Source organism: Mustela nigripes, chromosome 8 (genome assembly GCF_022355385.1).
Source record: "Mustela nigripes isolate SB6536 chromosome 8, MUSNIG.SB6536, whole genome shotgun sequence".
Lineage (NCBI taxonomy): Eukaryota > Metazoa > Chordata > Mammalia > Carnivora > Mustelidae > Mustela > Mustela nigripes.
Genome location: NC_081564.1, coordinates 59,890,064 through 59,899,919, shown reverse-complemented (window position 1 = coordinate 59,899,919; position 9,856 = coordinate 59,890,064). Strand labels below are relative to the sequence as shown.

At 35.4% G+C, this 9,856-nt stretch overlaps 1 non-coding gene across 1 annotated transcript; it reads left to right on the top strand.

Annotated features, from left to right (window-relative positions):
- Positions 1-1,170: 1,170 nt before the first annotated feature.
- LOC132024038 (U6 spliceosomal RNA) lies at positions 1,171-1,274 on the top strand. The gene has a single exon (XR_009406154.1). It is a non-coding gene; the product is annotated as a U6 spliceosomal RNA (small nuclear RNA).
- The last annotated feature ends 8,582 nt before the right edge of the window (positions 1,275-9,856 follow it).

The window sequence follows — 9,856 nt, the reverse complement described above, 5'->3', positions numbered from 1 at the left end:
AAAAGTTATAAGCCTTTCCTCTAAGTTCAGGAACAAGACAAGGATGCCACTCTTGCCACTTTCATTCAATATATGACATGACTCTATTTATATATATTCAAACCTTATGATCATGTAAGTCCAAATACAGTAAGATCAAAGCCTACATTTTATTCAGTATTATGGTTACTCCTCTTCACTAACCCAGCAGGCTGTTGGCCAAGTCCTTCACAATGGAGGAAGAGTAGCATTTGCATTGCAGCTGGTGTATGCATGATCCTGGCTTGGGAATAGCTTATTCTTCTTCCAGTTTGTAAACCTTGACTTATACTGATCCTTCCAAGATCAGAGCTAGGAAGGGAGAAGCAGAATGGTGAGTGGAGTCCTTGTCTGACCAATAAAGTGACATAGTTCATTCTATCTTGGCTGGGCACATTGGTAAAATTGACTCTTGCTCAAGTGGACTCTTGGGAGACCTGTTTTTCCCTTTATGTGATTGATAAATTCTCTTACATCTGGTTGTTCAAAGCATCTTCCTTAGCCTGTGGCCATTCACAAGGGCCTTTTGGTTCTTTCTGCTAACTTCTTTTGCCTTTTCTCACAGAACTTTTGGGTGGGATTTAAGGGAACACCATGTGGCCTAAAGGAAGTGCTTATCTTGCATCCTTTTCCTCTTCAAAGTCTAGGAGCACAGATTGCCCAAGGCAGCCAACCACCTTTCCTTTCTTTCATTTCACTATCAGAATAGATAACCAGCCTATCTCTCACACTTGAGATTTTCTCAGACATAAATCTAATGTCCAACACACTGCAGGAGACACATAGTAACTCTCAAAGAAAATTCTGTGGGGTCTTCTGCCAGAGGATAAGAAAAACATGGCTGTCCTTACCTAATAGAAGGAGTGAGACCCAAAACACATCTGCCTCCTCTACATTCAAACTTTCTTTCACACAGCCCTTTTTTAGGCCTCTCAAACATATACAAACTTATTTTATACACTAGAGCTGAGAAAATCTCCAGGGTACAAACTAATTTTCTCCAACCTCCTATTACAAGTGCTGTATATAGTCTTGCACCCCATTTTAGGATAACTTGTTTTTAGTCTTAGGACCTAAGTTCCAGTATATCATGACTGATACATAAAGAAACAAGATGAAGTAGTAGTGAGCACTATTAAGAAAATAAGAACCATGCACAATTCAGCAACACGTACACTAAAATTGGGATGATACAGAGATTAACATGGCTTCTGTGCAAGGATGACATGCAAATTCATGAAGCTCTCCATATTTGGGGGGAAAAAAAGAAAGAGGCAAACCAAGAATCAGACTCTTAACTATAGAGAAACGAACTGATGATTACCAGAAGGGAAGAAATGGGTTAAATAGATGATGGGGATAAAGGAGTTCATTTGTCCTGATGAGCACCAGGTGTTGTATGGAAGTGCTGAATACTGTATTGTACACCTGAAACTAATATTATATGTTAACTGACTGGAATTTAAATAAAAACTTAAAAAAAAAAAGAAAAGAAAACAAGAACCTATGCAGAAGAAAGGGACGAGGAGGACAGCATTAGATATTGCAAGTATCTTAGATTCTGAAGGCATAGTATTTAGTAGGAACTTAATTGACAATGAGAAAAACATACAAAGGTCAGGAGTAGATACATTCCAAGCAGATGGGGTGTTGAAGGTCCTGACAACAAAATTGAATGTACTGGTTCAAAGAGCAGAAAAAAATCCTATAGGGTTGGCGCATGCCCAGCAAGGAAAAAAAGAACTGTGGGACAATGATCCCAAATTCTAGCATGCATCAGGATCACATGGAGGACCTGTTAATGCACTAATTCCTAGTCCTCATTCCAGAAATTCTGACTTGCTTCCAAGGGACACTCTTCCTACTTAGTAGCAGTGTTATAGGATATGAGGTCAGAAGAACAAGCATGGAACCTGAGAATGGAGTCTGGATTTTAATTTAAATGATTGGAAAATTTAAGGTGGGGGGGCATGGTCTAATTTGAAATTTCTAAAGATGACTGGTTATTTGGGGACAAATACATTATAGGATAAAGAAGGCAGGTCTATACCTGAGAAAGTAGGACTTTCTGGAAGCTCTTTCTTTTGTCCTGGCAAAGAATGTTAGTGGTTTGGATGAGTTTGACAGTGATAGAGCTGTACAGAAGTAACAGAAATGGAAATATATTCTGGAGAGCAGGATGAAATGAATTGATTATGGGTTAGTATGAGTAGAGCATGGGAAAGAAGAATCCTCTCTAAAACCTGGACTCAAGGCTCTATCTGTTTCTTTAGGAATAAACATTACACTTAACACTTCTTTTACTTCCTCATACCTGGCAAGTTATTTAGAACAGAGTAGATAGACACTTAGTGAATGAGAGGATTGAATCAAAGAGGACTCAAGTAATTTCTACATTAATAGTTCATTATATACAGTGTTTGCCGTATTTTCAAAACCAAATACATAAAATAAAATTTGAATTAATCCAGAAAACTTGATGACAGGATTCCAAATGGCATTTGAGAACAGATTAATTTTTAATGCTGGTAATTTAGGTAAAGTAAATACAACAAAATTTGGGGATGAATTAATTTCAGGAAATATTATAGGTTCATTTCCTCTATGTCCAGGGAAACCACTCTGATAACAGTTTTATTGCCATTGGAGGAGAAAAAGCTTAAGATGAACCTGAAGCATTTAGTCCAGTACCAATAGCACAGTGGGGTTACCTTTGTGATCCTTCCCTTTTCCAACCATATTTGTTATTATACTTCAAGTTAAGGTGAACATCAAGATCAAACTTAATCAATGAATAAAATAAGAAATATATTGTGTATGGAGTATCTATGGGATTTTATTTATGTTGAGAGGCATGGAAAAAGATAAGAATCTAAAGAAAGGAATTATAGGTAGAACCTACACAGTTTTTAGGGTCATATGGAAGCTTCATGCATCTCTCTATCTCCTATTTTGTACTTACCAGCCTCATGAACTCTGGTGAAGTGTGGCCTCCAGCAGTTATTCCTAGTGTGCTCAGCAATAAAGAGTTCCCTGTAAAATATTCTACTGTTGATCTCCTGAAGGAACAAGATCTTATTAACATTAACTGCTAGGAAATGTTCTGGAACTTATTTTTAAAATTTTTCTTATGAAATGCTAGGTAACTACTTTATCCAAGAGTGGTTGAAGAAATAACAGTTCTTTAAAGACATCCCTGCAGTGGTAACAAAATTCTAACCCATTGCCAAAATGTCCCTCTCTTAAGGACTTAAACTTCTAAATCAAGAAGGTAAGATTTGTTTAGAATATGTTATTTAATTTAAGCATACTAAACCTGAAGTTTTGTTCTTGAGCACCAAAAAGCTCAAAATTATGACTGTGAGGAAAAAGGCAGAAGTTTTGCCCTAATCACCCAGATTTTCATTAAAAACTGTAGAAAAATGGCTTATATATACTTTCTATTGATCTATAATTTTCCTTTCAAAAGAACAAACAATGCTTTTTCTCCCAATTAAATCTTGATCCAGGAAATATTGAGAACACAAAAGAAAGGTTGTAAAATTAAATGACTAAGTAATCGATCTAACTCCTGCTGAAGAAGTCACTTACAGGTGTGTCTTAAGTGTCTTAGAAATCACTGAAAGTCTTGAATCAACATGGAAAAACAGAGATAAGAACTCAGAGTTACTATAAATTGTTGAGTGTTATAAAGAAGGGTTTCTATGGTTTGAAAGAGAAGAGCTATTTCAATTACGATGGTAGAAGAGCAACAATTGATTTTGAAATTTAGCTCCTACAAAGGTAAAGAAGCATAGCATACTCAGTCTTAGCCCTGCATTCCAGAAATTTAAGTAAGAGTCGCTAGAGTGCAGGGTAGAAGGCCCTGCATACTGCATAGAGGACCCCAATACTCACTAGTCTCCCTGAGTAAAGCAAAGTAGGCATGCATTTAAATCTAGAGTGTCCTTGGTGTCTCTGGTGCCCAACCACGAGCTGGAAAAATAAATGTTTTTTGTCTTATCATATTCTTAGAAATACACAAAAAAAGGGAATTTTCTATCAATGGGGATTCTTAATAAGGAGTTTCAAATATTTGAAGAAGCATTTGGCAGAGTTCCTCCAAAAGTGCCAAGGGAAAGAAACACTGATAATGTTCTCAGTAATTTCTCAGCTTGGTAAACTTTCTACTCTAAGAAACTCATCCAAGAATGGTGCAAGAGACTGGAGAGTAATTAAAGCTTCATATATTAATGGTAAAGTCAAATAAACAAACAAATAGATAAAATCTTTAAATTAAATTAAATAAGGAAGGAAGGAAATATGTTTGTTTTTCATGATATAAAATCTATTGGAATCACAATTTTTTTTGTTCAGAGATGATTTTTTTAAGTTTTCCATGTTAAAATGCTATTTATTATATGAAAAAGGAGCTAGAATACCAGTAAGTTGAGAAGTAACTTTGACTTTTAAAGCACTTTCAAATTTTTTTTCAAAATATTTTCAAACATATCCACAAGAATAGTATTTCATGAGATAATGAAGAGAGAATTTTTTTCTCTTTTTTTCCAAAATAGATTTATAAGGAAGAGTTCATGGAGAATGTAAGTATATTTGTTTTATTCATTGATTGTTTTTTAAACTAGATCCTAAAGAATAGGAGGCAAATAACTAGAAGTGAAGGAGATTATTCCAGGAAACAGTAACCTAATGACTGAAGGTGGAAAGGGGTTTTGCATATTTGGGAGAAAATCAGTATTCTGGCTTGTTTCTAACAAAGGAAAGAAATGGGAAATAAAATAGAACATTAGACAATATCAAATTCTGGATCACCTTGAATGTCAGAACAAGGATTTTGAACTTTATTTCATTAAATGTATAAATAATTGATGATAGTTTAAAATGCAAACTTATGAAAGCAAACCTAGCAAAGGAAGAGAAAAAGAAACTTCCTTCTTTCTTTCCTTTCCTTTCCTTTCTTTACATAAAGGTATCTAATCTCACTCAAATATAATGACATTGTGGCTAAGCCAATTGAACTCTGAACATTGCTTGGAAAGACAGTTCTGTTTATTTAAACTGAAGGTATGAACTGAGTTGATTTCTAGAGTGTTCCCAACAACAAAGAAAGTGCCAAATAAAATAAGTATAAAAAGTTCATAAGGACCACTATACTGGTTCTGAAAATAAGGCCATTTTGATGAAGCATCTCAGTCTATTTCAGAGCTAACCCACTGTGGAATTAAGCCATATAAATTGTATCCCCAAAATTGCATTCAGCTCAGGGACATCCTCTTATTAACACCACCCCCTTCTTTCACTGTGCATCATTGTTATCAAACTGAGCCAAGATTTATGACTCTAAGCTTTGTTGGCTCTTCCTTATGCAAACATATGACATCAAAAGGAAATTATTCTCAGTGATGCCAGTTTTGGGGAACCTCATTTAGTCCATCTTTGGAATCACACCAGGATACCATTTTGTCACTAAAATCAGTTTATGGAAGAATGTTTTTTACTCACTCATCTTTCAGCTTCTCAGGTTTAAACATATGAAGTTTTCAATTATGATTCATGCCAGGAGTGGGATTTTTGGAACATCCCCAGGCTCCTTAAATTGGTTTCCTTCTCACCCTCTCCCATCACCTCCTTTCCTATAGAGATTAAGAAATGTATAAAATACAACCTGTTACTGCCAGGAGGGATTACTACTATATATTATCACTCACAGCTCATTAACCTCGAAGCCCTGCTAACTAAGAAAATCCTCTCTAATGAGGTTTCCCTTGACTGCACTAAAGAACAAAAGGTCTAAAAGTTTTCCCTATTACCAGTCTTCCTCAAATTATTGCACTGTAATTAAAATGTAACTTTGAGGCCAAAGAAGAAAAAAAAAGTTTAAATTTGGTATAAACTCTAAAAAAGACCTTGAAAAGCACTTCTGCTTTGTCCTTTGGTAGTAACTAAACCATAGGAAACCATTCAGGTTGGGGAAGATGATTACTCACAGTATACCTGGATTGTACCTACTCACTGAAGAGAGGTGGGTGTGGATCCATACAATTCAGATGGAAATAATTTTTGTAATGTAGAAGGTAAAAGGAAATGTGTCACTTCATTGTTCCAAAAGTCTCCTTCTTTTGGTAAAATAATCCCCTAGATAATAGTACAAGTCTATTTTCTTTGGCTGAGAAGGACCTAGAAACATGAATTGGGATTAGTAAATTGATGGGTCCTAATGTATTTTTTATTAAGAACCCTAGAGTCAGGGTTATTTGTATGGTTGTATCACTGGAATCTTAAGGAGTAAAGATGTAGATAAAACAAACAGAAGGAGCTGTGCTCCCAGGAGAAATTTATAATCTGGTGAAGTAGCTAGAATTAAGTATCCTCACCTCTGAGCTTTGAGTTTTTAAATGCCCCAAATGCAAATAATAATTACCTCTTTTAGCTTCCTTGGAAACCTGATTTATGTGTGTAGCATATCCTCAGAGGAACAGTCTAAAGAGTTAGGGACTCTTAGTCTGGAAAATGAAGGCTGAGAGGAGAACACAACTGCTGCTTCTAAAATGGTGAAGGGACTGGCTTGAGGGAATACAACCTTGACCGCTGAATCCTAGAAGACTAATTAACGAACTGAGGCTCTCTTGAAACTCAATTTAAATTTAGAACATTAGAGATAAGTCTTACTTCACAAACGAAGAGTAAACACATGGCATTCATTAAGCAAAAAATCACTGCAATTTAAGAAGAGAGAAAACTTCCCAATTTGGATTATATTTTTATAATAAAGTTCTAACAGGTACTAAAATATTTAGGACACATTCCTGATCTTAGCATTCAGATCAAGAGGAAAAACCTATGGACCATCCAACAGTGCAACAAGAAAATTCCATATTATAAATAACACTGGATATATTCATGGTATTGTAATTCATGTCCTCCTTTGACCTCTTAAAGTTATATAAGAGGAGATGTGTTCACTTGGTGCCCATGAGGGGAAAGGTAAAAATGTCAAATGGGTAATAGACATGCTAAACAGTAATCACTAACACTACTGTCTTCATATACATGGGGTCTTTCATTAAAACACTTTTTTTCAAAGTACAAATAGGTAATGAAAGTTGAAATACATATATACCTACCATAAAAAACCTCATAATTTGTGCATTTTGTGAAAAACAAGTGGTTTGTGAACCCCAAAACATCCATTCTTGTTTTAGTGTCAGCACTAATTTATAATAATATAAGATACTAATTTGTCCACACTAGGCTAAAATGTCTGCATACTATACTGGTGATAATAATCCATATCTTCCTATACCACCAGATGGCTCTAAAAAGTAAACATATGAACACTGTGGAAGTGCTTTGAAAAGTAAAAGACACTCTACAAACACTATACAAATGCAAAGTATGTTTGTTAGCAACATTATGATTATAATGCAGAAATTTTCATTTGCTTTATTTATGCACATATTTCATTAGAAGATAAAAACCAAACCAAACTACAACTACTATATGCACAAAAATTTTGTATGGCATTCTTATACTTTTGACAACTTGAGCAGATGTTTATGCCAATGTTGGTCTTGGAATTCTAGGAACAATGGAGTCATTAGCTAGAATAGCTAAGGCTACCCATGGGTAAACTCAAGGTTTTTGAGGAGACTACAACTCTCTTATTAGAATGGAGAGAATAACTTGTTAGCTGCCTCTTGCCATTGAAGCCTAGGTACATGGTGTGAGTACAGAGGATTAGAAGGGTCGGACTTCTCTATCAGGAGTGGAAAGTGCCTTCACCATGTACAAGACTATATGAAGTACCTTGAGTAAATCATGGTTCCTGCCTTATATCTGCTGTTAATTTTCTACAGAAACAATCAACCACCAAAAAAATTAAGTATAATCCATTATAAGAACGTGTACAATTAAGTACTCATCTTTGCAGGACAAGGTTTAAAGACAGAGAGGGCTACTGACTTTCAAATATTTATATTTCCCACTCCATATTTTTCTTTCCCTAATGACTGGTGGCAGGAGGCAGATGCTCAGCTGGAGATACTTCACAGACCCCTTGTATCCAGGGGTAACCTTGTGGCTAGGAGTGGAATGGAGGTGTAACTTCTTCCCTGTTTCTCACACCAGCCACTGACTGGCATTCAGACAGGACTCACAAGTCAATAGGAGAAGGTAGAAACAAGAGGTTCAAGAATACTGGGTCTCTGGGGCACAATCCAGGTGAAAGCTGCCTGCAGATAAGGAATGCCTACATCAATCCTCTACCTAAGTAAAAGTTTACTCTTTTATTTTGTTAAATTAGCATATGTGGGGATTTGTTTGTCTAGTAGCTAGAGTCCCTAACTAATACACTGATCATTGAACACAAAATAAATTGGAAATAATTGTTTATTAGTTAGAATTTCCAAAAGAAATTATTCCAAAAAGTAGATTTTCACAGATCAATAAATTATGAGACAATGTACAAAAATTGATCATTTGAAAGAACTATTTCTTCCATAAATGAATGTATAGCTAGCTGCAGGGATTATCATAATTCAGGCAGTACATAAGAAACTGAGGTCCAACCCAGAATTTAATGATTTTAACAATTTTCTGAGTAGAGTGTAAAGTAGAAAATTCTCAGCATAATGGCTACTGTTTTAAATACTTGCAAAACTACCCTCACAAGTTTGATTCCTATCCCTCTGAAAGGCTCTCTGAGTACTGGGAATAGGTATGAAGTAATTGCTGAATGAGTAATTTAGGGCATGACCCAACGCAGAAAACACATATATTGTAGGTCCTACCCTTAAAGAAATAAGACAACGAAATAAGGCACAAAACTTGACTCAAATATATAATTTGGGGGGGGGGGTAGTTTGGGAGGTTGTTATTTTAGAAACAGTTTTTCCAGGACAAAGAATAAGGGATAATGCTGAAAGGGAATGGCAATTGTGGGCTTGAGCCCTTTAATGTAGGACCCAAGAAGCATGTCATGTCTGCCCATATCTCACATGGCTAGCTCCACCTGAGTACTGACTCATTATTTAGCACTTAAGGAGTCTTTGAGGGTTCCAGAGAACTTTGTCATTTCTTGATCATATTTAGCTCCAGGAATGATGTCTGGATTAATAAATAAATTATTTATTAAAAAACATATTAGAGATATGTATATGTAATTAGTTTATATATATATACACATATATACTTACATATACATATATGGTTCATTTAGTATCTTTTTCAATTTTAATACTTTTTTCTGGCATTTTTCATAAATACCTAAATTGAGGTCATACTCTCTGTTGATTTAAGTATGTAAGAGCACACACAAACACATACAAATAGACACAGAGTATTAACTGAGCATGTTGAGTCTCCAGAAAGCTAGTATAACTTGCCATCACATGTTGAGTTTCTTACTAGTTGGGACAAATTGCTGCTATATTTCTCTTTGTTAAATATTTGCTCAGTGGCACAAAAAGGTGTGAAAGCAAATGCTGGGGAAAACTACGAAGTCTTCCTTGGCATTCCTCTGATTTTATATAGTCATCCAGGGAGGGGGCCGATATTTCAGTCTTTATCTGAAACAATGCTGGGTTAGTCTCAGGAGAACAAATCCTATGTGGGAATCTCAAATTCCCCAGTCTAGCATGTTGCAAATGGTTTGATTCTTTTAATTCCCTAGGAAGTGGAAGGCTGAATGCTTACACTTAGGGGAAAGACAATATTCTCAAATAAAATGATGATGATGATGCTGTTTTAGCTATACGTATGTGCAAGCACACATACACATAATTATAGTCTATTCTCTTTCTATCTATTTTTTCATGAAGAAGTAGGAAAAACCATAAAC